Genomic DNA, 23,280 nt, shown 5'->3' on the forward strand with positions numbered 1-23,280 from the left:
CAGGACTTAATCCTTTACTAGTCACCTAGTGTTAGGCAAATACTGTACTAAGTCATTTATGCATTCCCTGCCCACCATTTCTGAAACAGCACTTTCTCCGTTTACAGCAGGAGACACAGGCTCACAGAGGTAGTGAGAAGGGCCGGGACGGCTCTGCACGGGACTGCACCTGGACAAGCCAGCAGCCCCTTCAGCCAAAAAGATGGAAGCTGGGCCCTCTGACCAGCTGACCCCACCCGGGCCCTCCGGCTCCCCTAGTAAAAGCCAAGCAGAACGGACAGGCAGCCCCATCTTTTGCCCTCTCTTCTCATAAACATGTTTTCTTTTCCTCTAGGAATGGAGTCCAGCTACCCCCTTGTTCTGCTGGTTCACAATCTTTTTTTTTTTTACAAAGATTCTCAAGTTAATTAACAGCCTTGACTTGGCTATGCCAGGAAAGCAACAGAAGGATTTTTTTCTTTTTTTAAGACCAAAGAGACAAGGAACAAAGTGTAAGTGGTTTTAGAATCCAAAGCAAAGGTTCTAGAAAGCTCCTTTGGATCAAGGAAACCTGAACCACTTTTGTTCTTTTGGTCCACGAAAATAGGAAGGGGAAGGAGAGACCCAGGAGAAAACGCTGACCTTGCCACATTGTCTCCTGTGGCTCCCTGTTACCTGGTTATGAAGGATAAGTCAGCCTGGCCTTTGCTTTTTCCACCCACTACCCTCAGTTCTTCTGTCCGTCTCCCTGAGAGTGTCCCTTGGCAGGTACAGAGACGCTCCAGACAGCCTGTCTGTGGTCCCCATGTGCCAGAAACCCATCAGGGCCAGTGGTAAAGTGTCCCCTGCTTGGACAGACCAGCCCTGGTTGGGGAACTCAGATCCTGCATGCCGCACGATGCAGTCAGAAAAAAGAAAAGAAATGAGTGGATAGTAGGAAACTCTATAGTACAAACTCTTTTGTTTCTTCAACAAAATATTATAAGAAAGCAAAAGATGACGGAAAGCACTTGTAAATCAAGAGACAATCCCTCCATCCTGGGGCTGGGCAGGCTATCTTGTGGGGAGACACACCCTATGAATCTTCATTACAGCCACATCCATAGAGCTTTTTTTTTTTTTCCCTTTAAGCATCATTTTGATTAATTCCTCTAGAATTCACAGAATGGGCTCTCAGGCAGGAAGATCTCAGGCAGAAGTCCATTGTTTGATGAAATTGAAGTTTAAAAGAGAAAGTCGTTCTTCTCAGTGTCCCCAGCCCCAGGGCAGACCACTCTACAGAGTCCCAAAAGCAGATTCTACGGTCTCTGCTCTCAGAGGGGGAAGGTGGGGTTCAGAGAGGGGCAGGGGCTTGTGGGGGCGACCTGGCAGGGAAAGAGCTTTCCTGGAGCTGCAAGCATGGCCTCGAGTCCACTTCTCCTGGATGTCAGATGCTTGAGATCCATCACTCTTGACTGGTTGAGTGACCACAGGCAGGGCCCCCTTCCCTCAAAGTCGCCCTCTCATAGCAAACGGCAAGGTGGCACTGGCTTATTCCCCAAGCCCCTTAAGTCCTAAAGCAAAGTCAGTCGGCCCATGACAGACTCGCAGGCGCAGAGGACACATCTGTGCAGGGATCAGACACGTGCTGTGCAATCATGTAGGGTAGAGTGACCTCTCTGAACCTCTGTTTCCACTGCTAAAAGTGGCAATGAGGTGAATTTTGAAGACTGTGGTGGTGGTTGAACACAATATTATATGTGAAACGGCTAGCATGCTGATAGACAGTAAATTGAGACATTAAGACTAACCATTATTCTTTTTTTTTCCATTATTCTTATTTATGTATTTGTTGTTATTATTGCAGGAGGTGGGTGGGCAAGGTCAAAGGCAGAAACTTAAAACTCTTATGAGCATCTCCCAGTTCCAGCCTTGACTGGCCCCCAGAGACCTTCCCCAGCTGACTGGGTCCCCCAGTCATTGTCTTCCAGAGATAGGGTTTGAGGTCTGACTCTGAGAATCTCACTTGTGAATAAAGTAGCCTGTTTTCTCAAAGACATATTGCCCTTTGTTGTTCAAATAAAGCTATTTGTGGTGAGACAGAATGGAAGGGTACACGGCAGATAAAAAAATGTGTGAAACAGAAGAAGTGATGGAGGAAAGATTGCGGAGAGACAGAAAAAGCCAAGGAGGGGAAAGAACAGAGAGAAACCTGCAGGGTGGACAGCAGAGAGGCAGTCAGGATGGCAAAGAACAGAAGCAAGAGAAAAAAGACAGGAAGGCAGAGAGGTGGCTGGACAGACCTGGAGTAACCCAGAAGCAAAGGCGGGTCCCTGACTCACTGGGGCCAGTTTAGTCCAGCCAGGCCCTGTGGCTCCATTCCCCTATCACCGCTGTCAATCTATGGCCCGGTGAGCTGAGGGCAAATGAGCCTTGAACATGCTATTCTGGGCAGGAACAAACACTCTTCCCAGGCAGCCTGTTCTCTGAGGGGCCCGCTGGGGGCTCTCCTGGCTCTGAATGGTCCCTGTGAGGAGGGCTGGGTCCCCAGCCAAGTCTAGGACCCAGGGGAGACACTGTCATCAAAGCTGCGGAGAGTCAGGCCCAGGGTGGGACCAGAAACGTGGCCTGATCAATGCTCCAGGACCAGGCGGAAAGGGGGTCACAGTGCCACACCCCAGTGCCTGACAGGGGGCCCCAGGGCCTTTAGCCCATCGCCCGACCCCAGAACAATACATCTCAATGGCTGTACCTGTCCAGAATCACACACACACATCAAAGAAACCACATTTCATCCAAAAAGAAATGTGGACACTTCTCTCTTGAACAGCAACTGATGACACTTGGACCAACAGCCTTGAAACCTTCGTTCACTGCTCTCTGACTTTTAAGGCCTTCCTCAAGTTTTCTGCAAATTTCTTGAAGGTTTCCTCTCTCAAGTCATTGCTGTCTTTGAAGACCGGCTCCCACAGTTGTATGTTGTGATCAGTTCCCATCTCATCGCCTGTGAGATGCATGGAGGCCCTGAGTTCAGGCGCAGCCCACCCTAACCCAGATGGAGACAGCCCAGTCTCTCTCTCGGATGCTCACTCTCTCCTCCTGCTACTAAAGACTCTGTAGGTGGTGGAGGCGGTGGGGATGAGGAGGATAGCACAGAGCATCAGGCATTGTAGTCCTGGTCTTAAGAGCCTCCGGGCCCCTCTCCACCTGCCACTTCGCCCCAGGCTACCCGGCTCCCTTCCTCCCAGGCTAGTCCATCTCCTATAAACCCTAGTTTTCTTCATCTCTTAGGAGGTGCTGTCAGCTCCCCAGAGTTTCTCTCTCAATCTCCTCCCAGCTCCTGGTCTTGTCTCAGCCCAACAAGAACTTTCCTTTTTGTTTAACCTCACCCACCCCTCTTGGAAAAACTGGACTAAAACTCAACATTCAAAAAACAGAGATCATGACATCCAGTCTCAACAACTCATGGCAAATAGAAGGGGGACGTGGAAGCAGTGGCAGCCTCCCTGCCCAGGGTCCCTCACCTGCTCTCCCGCCTGGTCCCCCCAAAATCTCCACTATTCATCCTGAATGGCTCAGACGGCAAAGGGCAGTGACCCGAGCCAAGACCCGAAAGTTCTGGAGGAGTTCATGGAAACTTACAGGGTCATCATTTCATTTCTGAAAATCAAGAAGTTGGAACTCTCCTCCTATTCTGTAATAACCTATATGGAAAAGAATCTGAAAAAGAGTGGGTATATGTATAACTGAACACCTGTATCGCTATACACCTGAAGCTAAGACAGCATTGTAAATCAACTATAGTATAAAATAAAATTTATTTTTATGTTTTATACATAATTTATACATGCTTTATACATAATCCTTTTCTCTAGAATCTTTATTTTCTCTGTATTTTCCTTCATACTTTGGGAGTCTGCCTAGCGTCAGAAGTGCAGATCTGCTGATAACAGTTTCTTATAGATTTTATATGTGTGAACAAATCCTTTATTTCACCTTAATTTTGAAATACTCTTTGCTGGGTTAGAATTCTAAATTGTTGTCACTGTTTCTTTACACAATTTTAAATATTTTGACATTTAAATAAAATGCCACTTTTTTGCATTTTTTTCTGAAGAGAAATTTATTGCAATTCTGGTTCTTTTTTCATATGTGGCATTGCTTCTTTCCCTGGCTATTCTTTAAATTTTCTCTATATTATTGGTTTTGATCAATGCAATTATAATCTGCCTTGACTTAGTTTTATTCAAGTTTCTTGTGCTTGGGGTTCATTGATATTCCTGGTTTGGTGACTTTATAGTCATAGTTCAGTGTGAAAAATCTCTAGCCATTGTCTCTTCTTATGTATCTTTTGTTCTCTTTCTCTCTTTTGAAAATTCCAATTACACTAAGATTAGAGTCCAGACTGTCCCCAGTGTACCACAGTTCAACTGATGATTTTTTGACTTGAGGATGGTGCAGAAGTGATATGCATTCAGTAGAAACCATACTTGGAATTCTGCGTTTTCCCAGGTAGGCAGTACGCAGGGTTGTACTCTCTCTCATGCGTATGTATGTGCATGCGTAATTGCTTCAGTAGGGTCCGACTCTGTGTGACCCTATGGACTGTAGCCCTCTAGGCTCCTCTGTCTGTGGGATTCTCCAGGCAAACATACTAGAGTGGGTTGCCATGCCCTCCTCCAGGGAATCTTCCCGACCCAGGGATCAAAGTCCCATGTCTTACATCTCCTGCATTAGCAGACACGTTCTTTCCCACTGGCACCACCTGGGAAGCCCATGGTACTCTCTCATAATGCTGGGCAAAGGCAGCTAATTGTCCAATGGGAGCCCCTCCAAGACCGGCAGGTGGGTCTGACCCAGTCTCCCTTCAAATGACTGACTGCTCCTGCCCTGGGTCCTAGAGCATGTGATTTCTCATAGCCCTCTAGTGCTGGCCTTCAAAGCCAAACATTCTTGGGTCTGTTTTTCCCAGTGCCGGATCCCAAAGCTGGGGAACCCAGTGTGGGGCTCAGATTCCTTGCTCTGTAATTGTAATTATTCTCCCGTGTGTGGGTCACCCGCCCAGGGAGTGAGGGTCCTAACTAGGCTGAGTTTCTGCCCCTCTTACTCGTCTCATTGTCCTTCATATGTTTAGCTTTGTTAAAAGGTCATTTCTACTAGTCTTCAGGCCTTTCTCACCAATAGCTGCTCTGTAAATAGTTGCAGTTTGGACGTGCCCATGGTGGGAGGTGAACCCGGTACCTTCCTACTCTGCATCCTGGCCATGCTCCTCCTGTTGATGTTCTTCATGGGAGTTCCTCCTATGTAGCAAGATTGGAATCTCTGAGGCTCTGGACCTGAGCAGGATTGTGCCCTGGGGTTTGCAGCCCAGGGTTCCTTAGTCACATCTGCAATAGGGGTTCTGGGCTAGAGGTGGGGATCAGCTGCTCCCAGCCTCGTCCTCCACAGTGGGGGCAGAAGTGAGAGGTGGGTGAGAGGGAGGGAGAGCCGCCATCCCTCCCCTGAGGGGCAGGAAGACTCTGTCCCCTGATGCCTGGCCCCCCCTGCACCCCCAGATTGTTCAGCTGCTCCCCTGGCCTGGCCCGTTCACATATCGGGAAAACACACACCCGAGTCCTTTCCATTATCTGGTGGTTTGAGTGTCTTGGCTAAGACCCTATGCTCCCAACTTTCTTGGTTCCACTAGACTGTCACAGAACACCCAGGGAATGCCAGAATGCATCATGTTGGATACTTGCACACATCCTATAGAAACTCCCGACCCCTGGGCCAGGAGGTAAAGGACCAAGCATGGATTGAACCCAGGCCCTGAAAACCATTAATAGATTGAAAATTCAGCCTCTGGGGCAGCAGGACACACAACAAGGAAGCAGAGTGCGGCGGTGGGAGCAGGGGCTTGGAGACTGACGCCACCCTCACTGTGCTGGGAGGGTGAGCCCCTTAACCCCGGTGAAGCCCAGATTCCCCATCTGTGAACTGAGGACAACAAGGTACTGACTTTAGAACAGTATGGAGGACCCTTAAAAAACTAAAAACAGAAATACCGTCTGACTCTGCAATCCCATTCCTGGGCATGTAACCAGAGAAGACTGTAGTCCAAAAAGGGATATGCACCCCAATATTCACAGCATTATTTACAATAGCCAAAACACGAAAACAACCTAAATGTCCATCAACAGAGGAATAGATAAATAAAATACAGCACATATACACAATAAAACATTACTCAGCCATGAAAAAGAACGAAATAATGCCATTCGCTGCACCATGGATGAACCTACAGATGATCACACCTAGTGAAATAAATCAGACAGAAAGATAAATATCATATGATACACCTTATATGTCTACATTGACTATCTGGTGATGTTCATGGATAGAGTCTTTTCTGTTGTTGGAAGAAGGTGTTTGCTATGACCAGTAGCAAAACTTGGCACTAGCAAGTGCCAAAACTTGCAAAACTCTTGGCAAAACTCTGTTAGCCATTTAGTTCAGTTCAATTCAGTTGCTCAGTCGTGTCCGACTCTTTGAGACCCCATGGACTGCAGCACGCCAGGCCTCCCTGTCCATCACTGGCTCCCGGAGCTTACTTAGACTCATGTCCATCGAGTCAGTGATGTTATCCAACCATCTCATCCTCTGTCGCCCCCTTCTCCTCCTCCCTTCAATCTTTCCCAGCATCAGGGTCTTTTTCTAGTGAATCAGCACTTCACATCAGGTGGCCCAAGTATTGGAGTTTCAGCTACAGCATCAGTCCTTCCAGTGAATATTCAGGACTTATCTCCTTTAGGATGGACTGGTTGGATCTCCTTGCAGTCCAAAGGACTCTCAAGAGTTTTCTCCAACACCACAGTTCAAAAGCATCAATTCCTCGGCACTCAGATTTCTTTATAGTCCAGCTCTCACATTCATACATGACTACCTGGGGGAAAAAAAAAAGCTTTGACTAGATGGACCTTTGTTGGCAAAGTATCTCTCTGCTTTTTAAATGCTGTTGAGGTTGAGCATAGCTTTTCTTCCAAGGAGCAAGTGTCTTTTAATTTCATGGCTGCAGTCACCATCTGCAGTTTTTGGAGCCCCCCAAAATAAAGTCTGTCACTGTTTCCATTGTTTCCCCATCTATTTGCCATGAAGTGATGGGACCTGATGCCATGATGTTAGTTTTCTGAATGCTGAGTTTTCGCCAAATTTTTCCCTCTCTTCTTTCGCTTTCATCAAGAGGCTCTTTAGTTCCTCTTCACTTTCTGCCATAAGGGTGGTGTCATCTGCATATATGAGGTTATTGATATTTCTCCCAGCAATCTTGAGTCCAGCTTGTGCCTCATCCAGCCTGGCATTTCGCATGATGTACTCTGCATATAAGTTAAATAAGCAGGGTGACAATATACAGCCTTGATGTACTCCTTTCCCAATTTGGAACCAGTCCATTGTTCCATGTTTGGTTCTAACTGTTGCTTCCTGACCTGCATGCAGACTTCTCAGGAAGCAGGTCAGGTGGTCTGGTATTCCCATCTCTTTAGCAATTTTCCACAGTTTGTTGTGATCCACACAGTCAAAGGCTTTGGGGTAATCAATAAGCCAGAAGTAGATGTCTTTCTGGAACTCTCTTGCTTTTTCGATGATCCAGTGGATATTGGCAATTTGATCTCCGGTTCCTCTGCCTTTTCTAAATCCTACTTGAACATCTGGAAGTTCATGGTTCACATACTGCTGAAGCCTGTCTTGGAGAATTTTCAGCATTACTTTGCTAGCGTGTGAGATGAGTGCAGTTGTGAGCTGGTTTGAACATTCTTTGGCATTGCCCTTCTTTGGGATTGGACTGAAAACTGACCTTTTCCAGTCCTGTGGCCACTGCTGAGTTTTCCAAATTTGCTGGCATATTGACTGCAAAACTTTAACAGTGTCATCTTTTAGGATTTGAAATAGCTCAACTGGAATTCCATCATCTCCACTAACTTTGTAGTGATGCTTCCTAAGGCTCACTTGACTTCACATTCCAGCATGTCTGGCTCTATGTGAGTGATCACACCATCAATGATTATCTGGGCCATGAAGATCTTTTTCATATAGTTCTTCTGTGTATTCTTGCCACCTTTTCTTAATATTTTCTGCTTCTGTTAGGTCCATACCATTTCTGTCCTTTATTGTGCCCATCGTTGCATGAAACGTTCCCTTGGTATCGCTAATTTTCTTGAAGAGATCTCTAGTTTTTCCCATTATGTTTCGCTCTATTTCTTTGCATTGATCACTGAGGAAGGCTTTCTTATCTCTCCTTGCTATTCTTTGGAACTCTGCATTCACATGGGTATCTCTTTCCTTTTCTCCTTTGCCTTTCACTTCTCTTCTTTTCTCAGCTATTTGTAAGGCCTCCTCACACAACCATTTTGCCTTTTTGCATTCCTTTTTCCTGGGTATGGTCTTGATCCCTGTCTCCTGTACAATGTCATGAACCTCCATCCATAGTTCTTCAGGCACTCTGTCTATCAGATCTAATCCCTTGAATCTATTTGTCACTTCTACCGTATAATTGTAAGGGATTTGATTTAGGTCATGCCTGAATGATCTAGTCATTTTCCCTACTTTATTCAATTTAAGTCTGTTAGCCTTTGCCCTGCTTCATCTTTTTTTTTTTTTTTTTAATTTTTTTATTAGTTGGAGGCTAATTACTTCACAACATTTCAGTGGGTTTTGTCATACATTGATATGAATCAGCCATGGATTTACACGTCTTCCCCATCCCAATCCCTGCTCCCACCTCCCTCTCCACCCGATTCCTCTCGAAACATCCCACCCTCGCCTTCTCCCAGAGAGTTCAAAAGTCTGTTCTGTATTTCTGTGTCTCTTTTTCTGTTTTGCATATAGGGTCATCATTACCATCTTTCTAAATTCCATATATATGTGTTAGTATGCTGTAATGTTCTTTATCTTTCTGGCTTACTTCACTCTGTATAAGGGGCTCCAGCTTCATCCATCTCATTAGGACTGGTTCAAATGAATTCTTTTTAATGGCTGAGTAATATTCCATGGTGCCCTGCTTCATCTTGTACTCCAAGAAAAAATCTGCCTGTTACTCCAGGTCTCTTGACTTCCTACTTTTGCATTCCAGTCCTCTGTGATGAAAAGGACATCTTTTTTAGGTGTTAGTTCTAGAAAGCCTTGTAGGTCTTCATAACACCATTTGACTTCAGCTTCTTCAGCATTACTGGTTGGCGCATAGGCTTGAATTACTGTGATATTGAATGGTTTGCCCTAGAAATGAAGAGATATCATTCTGTCATTTAGAGATTGCACCCAAGAACTGCATTTCAAAGTCTTTTGTTGACTATGAGGCTACTCCATTTCTCCTAAGGGATTCTTGTCCACAGCAGTATACAGTGGTACAGGCGGCAGTACACAGTAGTATACAGGTCATCTGAATTAAATTCACCCATTCCAGTCCATTTTAGTTCACTGATTCCTAAAATGTCGATGTTCACACTTGCCATCTCCTGTTTGACCACTTCTAATGTACCTTGATTCACGGACCCATTATTCCAGGTTCCTATGCAATATTGCTCTTTACAGTATTGGACTTTACTTCCATCACCAGTCACATCCACAACTGGGCGTTGTTTTTGCTTTGGCTCCATCTCTTCATTCTTTTTGGAGTTATTTCTCCACTCTTCTCCAGTAGCATATTGGGCACCTACTGACCTGGGGATTTCATACTTCACTATCATATCTTTTTGCCTTTTCATACTGTTCATGAGGTTCTCAACACAAGAATACTGAAGTGGTTTGCCATTCCCTTCTCCAGTGGACCACGTTTTGTTAGAACTCTCCACCATGACCCATCCATCTTGGGTGGTCCTACACAGCATGGCTCATAGTTTCATTGAGGTAGACAGGCTGTGGTCCATGTGATCAGTTTGATTAGCTTTCTGTGATTGTGGTTTTCATTCTGTTTGCCCTCTGATAGATAAGGATAAGAGGCTTATGGGAGCTTTCTGATGGGAGAGATGACTGTGGGGGAAACTGGGTCTTGTTCTGTTGGGTGGGGCCACGCTCAGTAAATCTTCAATCCAATTTTCTATTGATAGGCGGGGCTGCGTTCCCTCCCTGCTATTTGACCTGTGACCAAACTATGGTGGAGATAATGAAGATAATGGCAACCTCCTTTAAAAGGCAGGGAAAAGGAAAACAGAGTTTTGTCAAGAGAATGCACTAGTCATAGCAAACACCCTCTTCCAACAACACAAGAGAAGACTCTATACATGGACATCACCAGATCAGTTCAGTTCAGTTCAGTTGCTCAGTCATGTCTGACTCTTTGCAACCCCATGAACTGCAGCACGCCAGGTCTTCCTGTCCATCACCAACTCCCGGAGTTCACCCAAACTCAGGTCCATTCAGTCGGTGATGCCATCCAACCATCTCATCCTCTGTCGTCCCCTCCTCCTCCTGCCCTCAATCTTTCCCAGCATCAGGGTCTTTCCAAATTAGTCAGCTCTTCACATCAGGTGGCCAAAGTATTGGAGTTTCAGCTTCAACATTAGTATTTCCAATGAACACCAGATGGTCAATACCAAAATCAGATTGATTATATACTTTGCAGCCAAAGATGGAGAAGCTTTATACAGTCAGCAAAAACAAGACTGGGAGCTGACTGTGAGTCAGATCATGAACTCCTTACTGCTAAATTGAAGAAAGTAGGGAAAACGACTAGATCATTCAGGCATGACCTAAATCAAATCCCTTACAATTATACGGTAGAAGTGACAAATAGATTCAAGGGATTAGATCTGATAGACAGAGTGCCTGAAGAACTATGGATGGAGGTTCATGACATTGTACAGGAGACAGGGATCAAGACCATACCCAGGAAAAAGGAATGCAAAAAGGCAAAATGGTTGTGTGAGGAGGCCTTACAAATAGCTGAGAAAAGAAGAGAAGTGAAAGGCAAAGGAGAAAAGGAAAGAGATACCCATTTGAATGCAGAGTTCCAAAGAATAGCAAGGAGAGATAAGAAAGCCTTCCTCAGTGATCAATGCAAAGAAATAGAGGAAAACATAATGGGAAAAACTAGAGATCTCTTCAAGAAAATTAGAGATACCAAGGGAACGTTTCATGCAACGATGGGCACAATAAAGGACAGAAATGGTATGGACCTAACAGAAGCAGAAGATATTAAGAAAAGGTGGCAAGAATACACAGAAGAACTGTACAAAAGAGATCTTCATGACCCAGATAATCATTGATGGTGTGATCACTCACATAGAGCCAGACATGCTGGAATGTGAAGTCAAGTGAGCCTTAGGAAGCGTCACTACAAACAAAGCTAGAGGAGATGATGGAATTCCAGTTGAGCTATTTCAAATCCTAAAAGACGATACTGTTAAAGTTTTGCAGTCAATATGCCAGCAAATTTGGAAAACTCAGCAGTGGCCACAGGACTGGAAAAGGTCAGTTTTCAGTCCAATCCCAAAGAAGGGCAATGCCAAAGAATGTTCAAACCAGCTCACAACTGCACTCATCTCACACGCTAGCAAAGTAATGCTGAAAATTCTCCAAGACAGGCTTCAGCAGTATGTGAACCATGAACTTCCAGATGTTCAAGTAGGATTTAGAAAAGGCAGAGGAACCGGAGATCAAATTGCCAATATCCACTGGATCATCGAAAAAGCAAGAGAGTTCCAGAAAGACATCTACTTCTGGCTTATTGATTACCCCAAAGCCTTTGACTGTGTGGATCACAACAAACTGTGGAAAATTGCTAAAGAGATGGGAATACCAGACCACCTGACCTGCTTCCTGAGAAGTCTGCATGCAGGTCAGGAAGCAACAGTTAGAACCAAACATGGAACAATGGACTGGTTCCAAATTGGGAAAGGAGTACATCAAGGCTGTATATTGTCACCCTGCTTATTTAACTTATATGCAGAGTACATCATGCGAAATGCCAGGCTGGATGAGGCACAAGCTGGACTCAAGATTGCTGGGAGAAATATCAATAACCTCATATATGCAGATGACACCACCCTTATGGCAGAAAGTGAAGAGGAACTAAAGAGCCTCTTGATGAAAGCGAAAGAAGAGAGGGAAAAAGTTGGTGAAAATTCAACATTCAGAAAACTAACATCATGGCATCAGGTCCCATCACTTCATGGCAAATAGATGGGGAAACAATGGAAACAGTGACAGGCTTTATTTTGGGGGGCTCCAAAATCACTGCAGATAGTGGCTGAAGCCATGAAAGATGCTTGCTCTTTGGAAGAAAAGCTATGACCAACATAGACAGCATATTAAGAAGCAGAGATATTACTTTGTCGACAAAGATCCGTCTAGTCAAAGCTATGATTTTTTCAGTAGTCATGTATGAATATGAGAGTTGGACTGTAAAGAGAGCTGAGTCCTGAGGAATTGATGCATTTGAACTGTGGTTTTGGAGAAGACTCTTGAGAGTCCCTTGGACTGCAAGGAGATCCCACCAGTCCATCCTAAAGGAGATCAGTCCTGAATATTCATTGGAAGGAATATTCATTGAAGCTGAAACTCCAATACTTGGGCCACTTAATGTGAAGAACTGACTCATTGGAAAACACTCTGATGTTGTGAAAGGCTGAAGATGGGAGGAGAAGGGGGCAACAGAGGATAAGCTGGTTGGATGGCATCACTGACTTGAGGGACATGAGTTTGTGCAAGCTCCAGGAGTTGGTGATGGACAGGGAGGTGTGGTGTGCTGCCTGTGACATGGGGTCGCAGAGAGTCAGACAAGACTAAGTGACTGAAATGAACTGAACTGAACTGAAATGTCTACATATAAAATGATACATAAATGTTTAAAAATGATACAAACCCACACCTCCTGCTTGGTAGGCCGATTCTTTACCACTGAACCACCAAGGAAGCCCATAAAGCAACTATATGCCAGTAAAAATTAATTTTTTGTAAAAGTCTGAGAGTGGAGTGCGCCTGGTTCACCAGCGCTGAGACCTGAGGCATGTGTCTGAGCCTCCCTGTCCTCATCACCAAAATGCCGTCCTTCTCTCCTCTGCTTGTGATGTTGCGGCTGGGACCCTGAAACCACATTTCTGCATCGCTGGCATCAGCCCAAGAGGGCACTGAGGGAGGGTGCAGGGCTGACAGGGAGGATTGGATTCATCTCTCCATGTCTGCTTTATGTTCCAGTAGCACTGTTCCACCCCAGCGGCCAGAGATCCTTCCCATAGCAACAGTGGGATCCACCTTGCAGTTTTCCAGCCCTCGTAGAACTAGCCTCTTGGTGCTGTATCTCAGAGACTCCAGCTCCAGAGTGCCAGCATCTCCTACACTTCAGGGACGCGAGCGTCAGCCCCACGGGGCCTCTCTTCCAACTAAATTATCTAATTGAAATTATTAAGTTTTAATAATCTAATCTCGTCCATCAGTTCCCCCGCCCTAGGGTACTAGAAGCTTCCAGCAGTTATTATCTCGTCAATAACTTAGTTTCCTTCTTACTTTTTCAGTTACCTAATTAGCAACTTTATATCTGGTTTAGCACTTTTAAATGAATTTCTGATATAAATAAGGATTATGGCTTCTCTCTCCTAACAGGCCCTGACTGATCCTTCAGGGTATTGAAACATACTTCTTATGGGTATGAGGATTAAATTAAGCAGCTTTTACATGGTGCCAGGCATAATACATCTTCAATTCACATTAGTCCTGTCCTTCCTTCTGGAACACTGCTGAATCATATGGTGTCAACTTGTTTTCAAAAATCTTAATTTTTTCCCTATTGTCGTCGTTCTGACAGAACAACACTCAATCGTGTCTGACTCTTTGTGACCCCAAGGACTGCAGCACACCAGGCTGCCCTGTCCTTCACCATCTCCCGGAGCTTGCTCAAACTCTTGTCCATTGAGTTGACAATGCCATCCAACTGTCTCACCCTCTGTTGCCGCCTGCCCTCCTGCCTTCAATCTTTCCCAGCATTTTCCTTACTGAAATGGTTTCACTGGTTGTTGGTTTCACGCGGCATGGTGACCAAGCTCGTGATCTAGGGGACGGGATATGCATGTTGACAAGAGTTGATTTGACTCAATGTGCCATGTACGATGGACAATAATATGTACCATGTACTATAAATAATGGAAAATACATGCTTATAAGCATGGGGCATATAATATAATGTACTATTATACATAATATGTCCTAATACATTAATTCTATGTACTATAAGACGTAGGGTTATATTACATGTTTTGCTGTGTGGTTAATGGGATATAAAATGTAAATTGGATGTTGAGTGGAAAGCTGTATTAAATTATTAAAATTTTTGAAAATTTAATACTGATAAAGTTCTTGATTTTTATGGAGCTATATTAATAAGCGTCAGGGAATAGTTTAAATAGAACTTCAGCTTTGGGTGTTGATAGTGGGGTTATAGCTCCTTCCTTGAGTCTTAGGGAGGTTAATTATTCTCCTTTTCTGGTTTACAAGACCAGTGTATTGAGTGTACTACAAAGACTGTCTTCATTTTAGAAGGTTATTCTCGATTGTGCTGGTGGCTGGTATAAGGACTAGAATAATGAGAAAGTATAAGATAGATGCTAGTTGTCCAATGATGATAAAGGGATATTCAACTGGTTGTCCTCCGATTCATGTAAGTGTTAGTAGGTCTGCTACTAAAATTCAGAATAAGCATTGACTAAATTGTCGGAATATCATGCTGCGTTGTTTGGATGTGTGGAGGAAGGGTATAAGAATTAGGATTAGGATGGATGAGACTAGGGCTAAGACCCCTCCTAGTTTATTGGGAATTGATTGTAGGATTGCGTATGCGAATAGGAAATACCATTCGGGTTTAATATGAGGGGGTGTGTTGAGTGGATTTGCTGGAGTGTAATTGTCTGGGTCTCCAAGCAAGTCTGGTGCAAATAGTACTAGTGCTATTAAGAAGAGAATTAGGAATAGGATGCCTAAAATATCTTTAATGGTATAGTAGGGATGAAAGGGGATTTTATCTGCATCTGATGGGATTCCTGTTGGGTTATTGGATCCTGTCTCGTGAAGGAAGAGTAAATGTACTATAGCAAGTGCTGCAATGATAAATGGGAGAATAAAGTGGAAAGCGAAGAATCGAGTTAAGGTTGCTTTGTCTACTGAAAAGCCTCCTCAAATTCATTCAACTAGGTTTGTACCAATGTATGGGATTGCCGAGAGAAGATTGGTAATGACTGTTGCTCCTCAGAATGATATTTGTCCTCATGGTAGGACGTATCCTACGAATGCTGTGGCTATAACTGTAAATAGGAGAATTACTCCGATGTTTCATGTCTCTAGAAAAGTGTATGATCCGTAGTATAGGCCTCGTCCTACATGGATGAATAGGCAGATAAAGAATATTGATGCTCCGTTTGCGTGCATATATCGAATGATTCAACCGTAATTGACGTCTCGGCAGATATGGGTGACAGAGGAGAATGCTGTTATTGTATCAGATGTATAGTGTATTGCCAGGAATAGGCCTGTGAGAATTTGTAGGATTAAGCAAATTCCTAGTAGGGAGCCAAAATTTCATCAGGATGAAATATTTGATGGGGCTGGGAGATCAATGAATGCGTTGTTTACGATTTTTATTAATGGGTGGGTTTTTCGGATATTGATCATTAGTGTTCTTGTAGTTGAATGACAACGATGGTTTTTCATATCATTAGTCATGGTTAGATTCCATGTGAGAATAATGATAACATACATTGTATTTATCTTGAGTATTATTTTTGTGCTTGGTTTTGTAGGATTTTCTTCGAAACCTTCGCCTATTTATGGGGGGTTAGGATTAATTGTGAGTGGTGGAGTTGGTTGTGGTATTGTATTAAATTTTGGTGGGTCCTTTTTAGGTTTAATGGTATTCTTAATTTATTTAGGAGGGATGATAGTGGTTTTTGGGTATACAACGGCAATAGCTACGGAGCAATATCCTGAGATTTGAGTATCTAATAAGACTGTACTAGGGGCATTTGTTACTGGTCTCTTAATAGAAGTTATGATGGTTTATTATGTATTAAAGGATGAGGAGGTGGAGATTGTGTTTCAATTTAATGGGTTAGGGGATTGAGTAATTTATGATACAGGAGATTCTGGATTTTTTAGTGAGGAGGCTATGGGAATTGCGGCTCTTTACAGTTATGGTACCTGGTTAGTTATTGTGACTGGGTGGTCTTTGTTGATTGGTGTAGTGGTTATTATGGAAATTACTCGTGGAAATTAAATAGAACGATACTAACGGTAATTGTAACTAAGAAAGAGAGGAAATACAGCTTGATTAAGCCTTTTTGGTTTGTAACCATGATTGATATTTTTGTTTGGATCAGTGAAGTTGTTTTAGGTAGAATATTTTCGAGTCAAGTTAAGTCTAGGAGAGAGGATGCTGATTTTTGACTTATTGTTAGATTTACATAAGGAGTTAGACGATGTATAATTATGGGGAAATATCCTAATATATTAGAGAATTTGAAGATATTTGTTGAGTAGTTGAATTTTAGGTTTTGAGTTATGTTACTAATTTCTAGTGCTAAAATGAAGCCTAGAATTGTTACTGTTAGGGCTATTATTTTTAAATAATAAGGTATTGTTAATTGAGGAATTGTTGTTGGAGGAATGTTGTTAGAAATAATAAACCCTGCGAAAAGACTTCCAATTATTAGGCATTTAATAGAATTTATTAGAAAGGGGTTATTTTCATTAATGGTAACTAAGGTTGGGAATCGGGGTTGTCCTAAGAGTGCAAAGAAAATAATGCGGGTGCTGTAAATGGCTGTGAAGGAGGTGGCAATTAGTGTTATTAAAAGGGCTCAGGCGTTGGTGTACGACGTATTAGCGGTTTCAATAATTAGATCTTTGTAATAGAATCCGGTGAGGAAAGGTATTCCTGTTAGTGCGAGGCTGCCAATGATTAGGGCTGTTGTGGTAAATGGTATAGCTTTAAATAAGCCTCCTATTTTTCGAATGTCTTGTTCGTCATTTAGGCTATGGATGATAGAGCCAGAACACATGAATAGTATAGCTTTAAAAAAGGCGTGTGTACAGATATGAAGGAATGCTAGGTAGGGTTGGTTAATACCAATTGTTACTATTATAAGGCCTAGTTGGCTGGATGTGGAAAAAGCAATAATTTTTTTGATGTCATTCTGGGTAAGAGCACATATTGCTGTAAATAGAGTAGTAATAGCCCCTAGACATAGTAGGATGGATTGTGCAAATTTATTGTTCTCTGTTAGTGGGTGGAAGCGGATTAACAGGAAAATGCCTGCTACTACTATTGTGCTTGAATCCCAGCTTTGTACCTAAAAGTACAGGTTTGGAGACAAATAGACTTGTGCTTGAATCCCAGCTTTGCTGCTCACTGTGTAACGTTGGGCAGTTTCCTTCATGTTCGGAAGCCTCATCAAGTGTAAATGATAAGAACAGCACTTCCAGAGTTGCCGTGAGGATCACATGACTAATGTTTGTCGACTGTGTCTGGCACAGAGCAGCAGTTAGAAAACTATACCTGTTATGGTCGCTCCCCCAGCCATTACTTGCGTTGCATGCTTTCGAACTGCCTCTCCTTCCTGAACACACTTCCCAGATGAGTGTCTGTTAAAACCTTGGTGCCCAGGCAGGAGGCACTGCTCCACCCAAGGTCTGACCAGAGCAGAGAGGGCAGGTCATGACTTCTTATAGTCGAAATGCTCTGCTCTCTATGATGGGGACTGAAATCTCCGTTTGTGACCACTTTATTCGTTTGCAGCTCCAGTGTAGCAATGCTATTGTATCCGTCTGGGTTACTTCGGAGCAACAGAAAATATTTAGAGCTGAATTATGCAAATCAAAAAAAATAGTCAACACACATTGGAATTCTTAGAAGATGGTGATGGCACTTTTAAGTCTTCCCAAATTGTCCCACAGAGCAACAAACACCCACAGGCAATAGCCATAACAAAAAATACATGATAAGGTCTCCCCAGTGATCTCCTGATATGAGGGCTTGGGAACAACACAACAGTAGCTACAAGAACTGGATGGGGTCTACTTCTGTGTAGAAGAAGCGTAAGGAGGCAGCTGGACTTCCAATGGCCCACAGTCACTAGGCTAACTAACTGAAAAGCCCTGTGGGTCAGCCTGAGAACTAGGAAGGCTTTGAAGGATCCAACATGGGGGCGAGTGCACTGGTCCATGTGGGACTGCTGATAGCCCTGGAGCAGCATAGGCCCTTAAACTCATGAAATGAAACAAATCAAAGTTCTTTTCCAAAACAAAGATCCAGACTAAGAAGAAACAGACAGCAGTAGAGTCCAAATTGAGCTGAATAAGGACAGTAAAAGGAAAGGAAAAAAAATGTCCAGATAAAAGTAGAGGAGGGGAACAGAACACTCAGATCTCCAAGAGTGTGAGACCATGTGTTTATCACTTTGTGAAAACAACATTAGAGGGACCTGCAGGGAGAGGAGGGGCTTCCCCAGAGGTTCAGCGGTAAAGAATTCACCTGCAGTACGGGAGACCCAGATTCGATCCCTGAGTCAGGAAGATCCCCTGGAGGAGGGCATGGCAACCCACTCCAGTGTTCTTGCCTGGAGAATCCCATGGACAGAAGAGCATGGCGGGCTACAGCCCACAGGGTCACAAAGAGTTGTACATGACTGAAACGGCTGAGCATGCGCACACACATGCAGGGCGAGGAGACCAGAGACCCAGCTTGGGATCTGACAGGATGGCTAGGATGCCCTGGGGGTTGTCGAGGAAACCCATCGCTTCCTGGCTGGACCAGTTCCTGGCATCAAAGCTGAACCAGATAAGACCAATCAATGCCTGTTATTTTAATGTGGCCATTGCTGGCCCCACGGTTCCCCTTTGAAGGAGGGACATTTAAATGTGAACTATTCCTTCCAGAAGAATAGTCAATGGCAGCCCTTAAAGTATGTCTCATGACCAAAATTTAGCATCCTAATGTAGACAAGTTGGGAAGAGTGTGTTTAGATATTCTGAGTAGTCCCCGGGCCTGCCGATCAGTACTGTTCTGTCATCCATCCTGGCTTCGTTAAGTGCTTCCAGTCCAGATGATTCATTAGTAAATGATGTATCTCAGCAGTGACAGACTTGACAAAGCTCAAGCCATAGAAGCAGCTAGAGCATGGACTTGGCTTGGACTCGGCTGCATGCCAACATGAATAATATTTAAATTAATTGGATCATCAACTCTGCATCACTTCTCCTGTTCTGCCAAGATGTCTTTCTTTTTCATTTGATTTTAATGGACACGTCTGCCTTCTTAGCACAGTAGGCAGTGCATCTGTCTCAAAATCTGAAGGTCCTGAGTTCAAGCCTCAGAGAGGGCAGTTTGTTTGGGCTTCCCTGATAGCTCAGTGGGTAAAGAATTAACCTGCAATGCAGGAGACCTGGGTTCGATCCCCGGGTTGGGAAGATCCCCTGGAGAAGGGAAAGTCTCCCCATTCCAGTATTCCGGCCTAGAGAATTCCATGGACTGTATGGTCCACGGGGTCGCAAACAGTCAGACACGACTGAGTGAATTTCATTTCACTTTAATGGACGTGGTCCTAGAAACGTTGCAGATTAAAAGCCCAGACGCCCTTCATCCCTTGGTGCTTAAATGCACATTAGCATATCTGTGTCTCGTCCTGATTCACTGCTGCAAAGCTTGAGCAGAGGCTAGAAAGACCCCGGGATTGTTGTGACACTTTTCAAGGCCGTGCACCTCTCTGCTTTAATCCATCTGTCCATCGCTGTTTAAGTACAAAGTGCTGTGAATGAAGGGAATGGCCAGGGTTTGCTGCTGGGGTAATGGGTGTTTTTCTTTATTACTTTTTGAGCTTGTGAGAGGTAGTTTTATTTTAATTTTATCGACTCCTTCCCTTTAATAGTGATCCAATTGCACTGGTTACACAGCTAACCATTCTTTAGAATATGCTCTCTATTTATTTAGTTGCCACAGATGGATAGGCTTGATTGTTTGAACCAAAATGGGAACATCAAACAAACTTCACAGCCCTCACCAATAACACGATGGCTTTGCTGTCAAGCGTAGACTCCACCTTTCATGTAAAAGCTTGTGACCATATAGTATGATTTGTCTGGGAACATCTGTAAGTCTTATGTTTTAGTAAAATATTTTTGTTATTCTAAAGTAAAAAAAAAAAAAGAGGAAACTATGGGGATGAGGCCAAAAAAGATATTCTGATACACACAGCCTAAAAAGAAGAAAAATGCATTGATATAGAAACCGAGCAATAGAAAAAAGTCAGTTCAAATCCCATAGGATGATAATTCTGAAGAAACAAGAGAATGAGCAGAATTACATGTACATATAATAATATATAAGAATTGGAGAAAAAATATCCCCCAGAGACAATAAAACATACCAGAAAGATATGCATGCAAGAGATAGAAATTATAACCTAACATTAAAAAATAAGCTAAAATGTATTATGAAAATGATAAAAAGTTTTTTAAGAAAAGTATAAATTCAAATCAGAAATTCTTATAAATGAGGTGACTGGAAACTAGGAAGCTTTGAAAAGAGGAGTGGCAGAATTCAGAACATAACTAGAGAAAATAAAGTATTATTTTAAAATGAAGTCTAAAATGAAGAAATACAAGAAAGAGCAATACAGTAATGCCTTAAGATAAATACAAAATGGAAGGAAGACATATTTTAAAAGAGATAGAAAGGATTGGAGAAAAACAGTAGAGACCACCATGGTGGTTCAGTGGTTAAGAATCTGCCTGCCAATGCAGGGGTCACAGGTTCAATCCCCGGTCAGGGAACTGAGATCCCACCTGCCTCAGAGCACTCAGCCCAGGTGCTGCAACCAGAGAAGCCGCAGTGATGAGAAGATCAGACACCACAGCTAGAGAGTCGCTTCTGCTCATAGTAACTAGAGAAAGCCCATATGCAGCTACAAAAAACCAGCACAGCCAAAAATAAATTTAAAAAATAAAAATGATGGATAATAAAGATAAGCAAAGATACAACATATGTATAATAAGGGACTTTTCAAGACATGCATGAAAGCAAAGGAAAAAAAAACCACAAAGACTAAAACATATAATTTAAGAAAACATTCCTGAAGTAAAAGAATTTGTGACTACATAGTACAAGAACACACCACAGTCCTAAAGAAAATAACCTACATGGCCAGTATCAACATATATTCTGATAAAGTTATGAGGCTTTATGAAAAAGTTATTTCAGGCATCCTGGCAAAAAGACCACGCTACTAAAAAGGGAATTATAGCCACATTGCCATCAGAATTTTTGACAGCAACGCTTCATGCCAGAAGACAACAGCGTACCTTATTTAACATATGCAAAAAATGTTAAGTCACACACAGATTTTACACAAACCTAATAAATCTTTATGTAACAAGACCATAGAAAATTGTTATGAACATAATAACTCAGGGAATAATGTTCTACAGCCCTTCCTGGGGGGGCCATCTGAGGAATAAGCTTTCCTAAAACACTGGGAGGGTGTGATGGAGTAACAGGGACCAAGTTTACCCTTCCACCTCAAATACCCAAAATACAAAACAAAATGCATGAAACTGAACGCTTAAACCGTCGACCAGCCCTGTTACCCATCACCCAGCCCTGTGACTAACCTCTGTGAGTTCCCAGTTTCCTCTTCCATGAAAGGGAAGAATTGGCTGTCCTAACTTCTTCGGTTGCTGTGAGACAAATATCAGGTTACACATGTCATGTGCTCACCACAGGCCCTGGCAGGGTGCTGCGTACCTAATAGAGATTAGCTTTATCCTCAACCTGTAGGCTGAGGAGATGGGAGGGTCACAGACATTAAGTAACTTGCCAAGGACACACAGCTAGAAAGTATCACTGAGTCCCTGTCTGGTCCACAAGGAGGCTGCACACAATTTTATCACATGGCTTAGTGAGGTTCAGCTATGCTTTGTCTTTTGCATTTTCTTTGTCTTTTACTCACCAATATTTAAAGCCTGGCTTGAAAAAGACAAGCCAGCACAGGAAATTAAGAAGAAATGTCAGAGAACTTTCCATCTTGACCATTCATCTCTTAATCTAGGCTGCCCTGGATGTCAGAACAGGGGAATGACCAGAATCAAGTAAGGTCATAAGTAAGGAGCAAATTAGTAGAACAAATAAATTGACAATGGAATGAATGGACAATTAGCCTGGATACTGCAACATTGTCCAGGGTCCAGATCCACAGTGATGCTGGCTAAGGCTGGTCATAGTCACAACTTCTGTTGCCCTGGAAATCCCAGGGAATTTTCTCCTGTGCTCTATGATACATGGGGTCATTTCCAATGTCAGAAATCATAACCAACCATATAACATTTATTAAATCCAGGCAACAACCATCTCTGTTTATAAACATGTCAAGAAGGAAAGTGACTGCTCAGGGAAGCTTGCTGTAAAATCCAAGGCCAAACCCAGCTCGACCCTGTCCCTTCACTGGTCCCAGCTCCTGGGAGGTTCCTCTGGCTTTTTTATGCACTGAGACTTTATGGGAATGACACAGACTCCCGTCCCTTCTCTAGAACCATCAGTACGAAAGATTCAAGTCTTCACCTTTGAACCCAATTGTGCCAAACTGAAAATAATCATTACCTACTTGCTGCTGGGAAAATAAAAAGAAACATGCAGACATTTCCTTTTTTGCCCCAAATAAGGGACTGGAGACCCCAAAAGAGGGAAAATCATCTCCTGTCTTAAGTAACTCAGCTCCAGAGGGATGTCCACCACCCCAGCTCTACCCCTTCCCACTTGCGCTTTCTAATCATTCATGTGTTCACTGGAGCAGCTTTCAATTTCCGTCAAGAACTTTTCCTTTGTATTCAAAACTTGGCTGACTGTTGGTACTAGAGGCCTACCTTTCAGCCTGTCTTGGCTTTCAACATGTCTTCCTCATTAAGTTTTATCATTTCTAGTGTTTTATTTGATTCTTCCTTTCACTTCAAAGCCATTGTAAAGTCATTCAGTTCAGTTCAGTTCAGTCACTCAATTGTGTCTGACTCTTTGTGACCCTATGGATTGCAGCACGCCAGGCCTCCCTGTCCATCACCAACTCCTTGAGTTTACTCAAACTCATGTCCATTGAGTTGGTTATGCCATCCAACCATCTCATTCTCTGTCGTCCCCTTCTCTTCCTGCCTTCAATCTTTCCCAGTATCAGAGTCATTTCAAATGAGTCAGCTCTTCAAATCAGATGGCCAAAGTATTGGAATTTCAGATTCAGCATCAGTCCTTCCAATGAATATTCAGGACTGATTTCCTTTAGGATGGACTGGTTGGATCTCCTTGATGCCCAAGGGACTCTCAAGAGT

At 43.3% G+C, this 23,280-nt stretch overlaps 1 non-coding gene and 1 pseudogene across 1 annotated transcript; both read left to right on the forward strand.

The window, feature by feature from the left end:
• Positions 1 to 19,138, forward strand: part of LOC133051023 (ubiquitin-conjugating enzyme E2 N-like) — a 49,783-nt pseudogene extending 30,645 nt beyond the window's left edge.
• Positions 19,139 to 19,222: 84 nt separating this feature from the next.
• Positions 19,223 to 19,295, forward strand: TRNAL-CAA (transfer RNA leucine (anticodon CAA)). Its single transcript has one exon. It is a non-coding gene; the product is annotated as a tRNA-Leu (tRNA).
• Positions 19,296 to 23,280: the final 3,985 nt, after the last annotated feature.

This window comes from Dama dama, chromosome 33 (genome assembly GCF_033118175.1).
Source record: "Dama dama isolate Ldn47 chromosome 33, ASM3311817v1, whole genome shotgun sequence".
In the NCBI taxonomy this organism is placed as follows: Eukaryota; Metazoa; Chordata; class Mammalia; order Artiodactyla; family Cervidae; genus Dama; species Dama dama.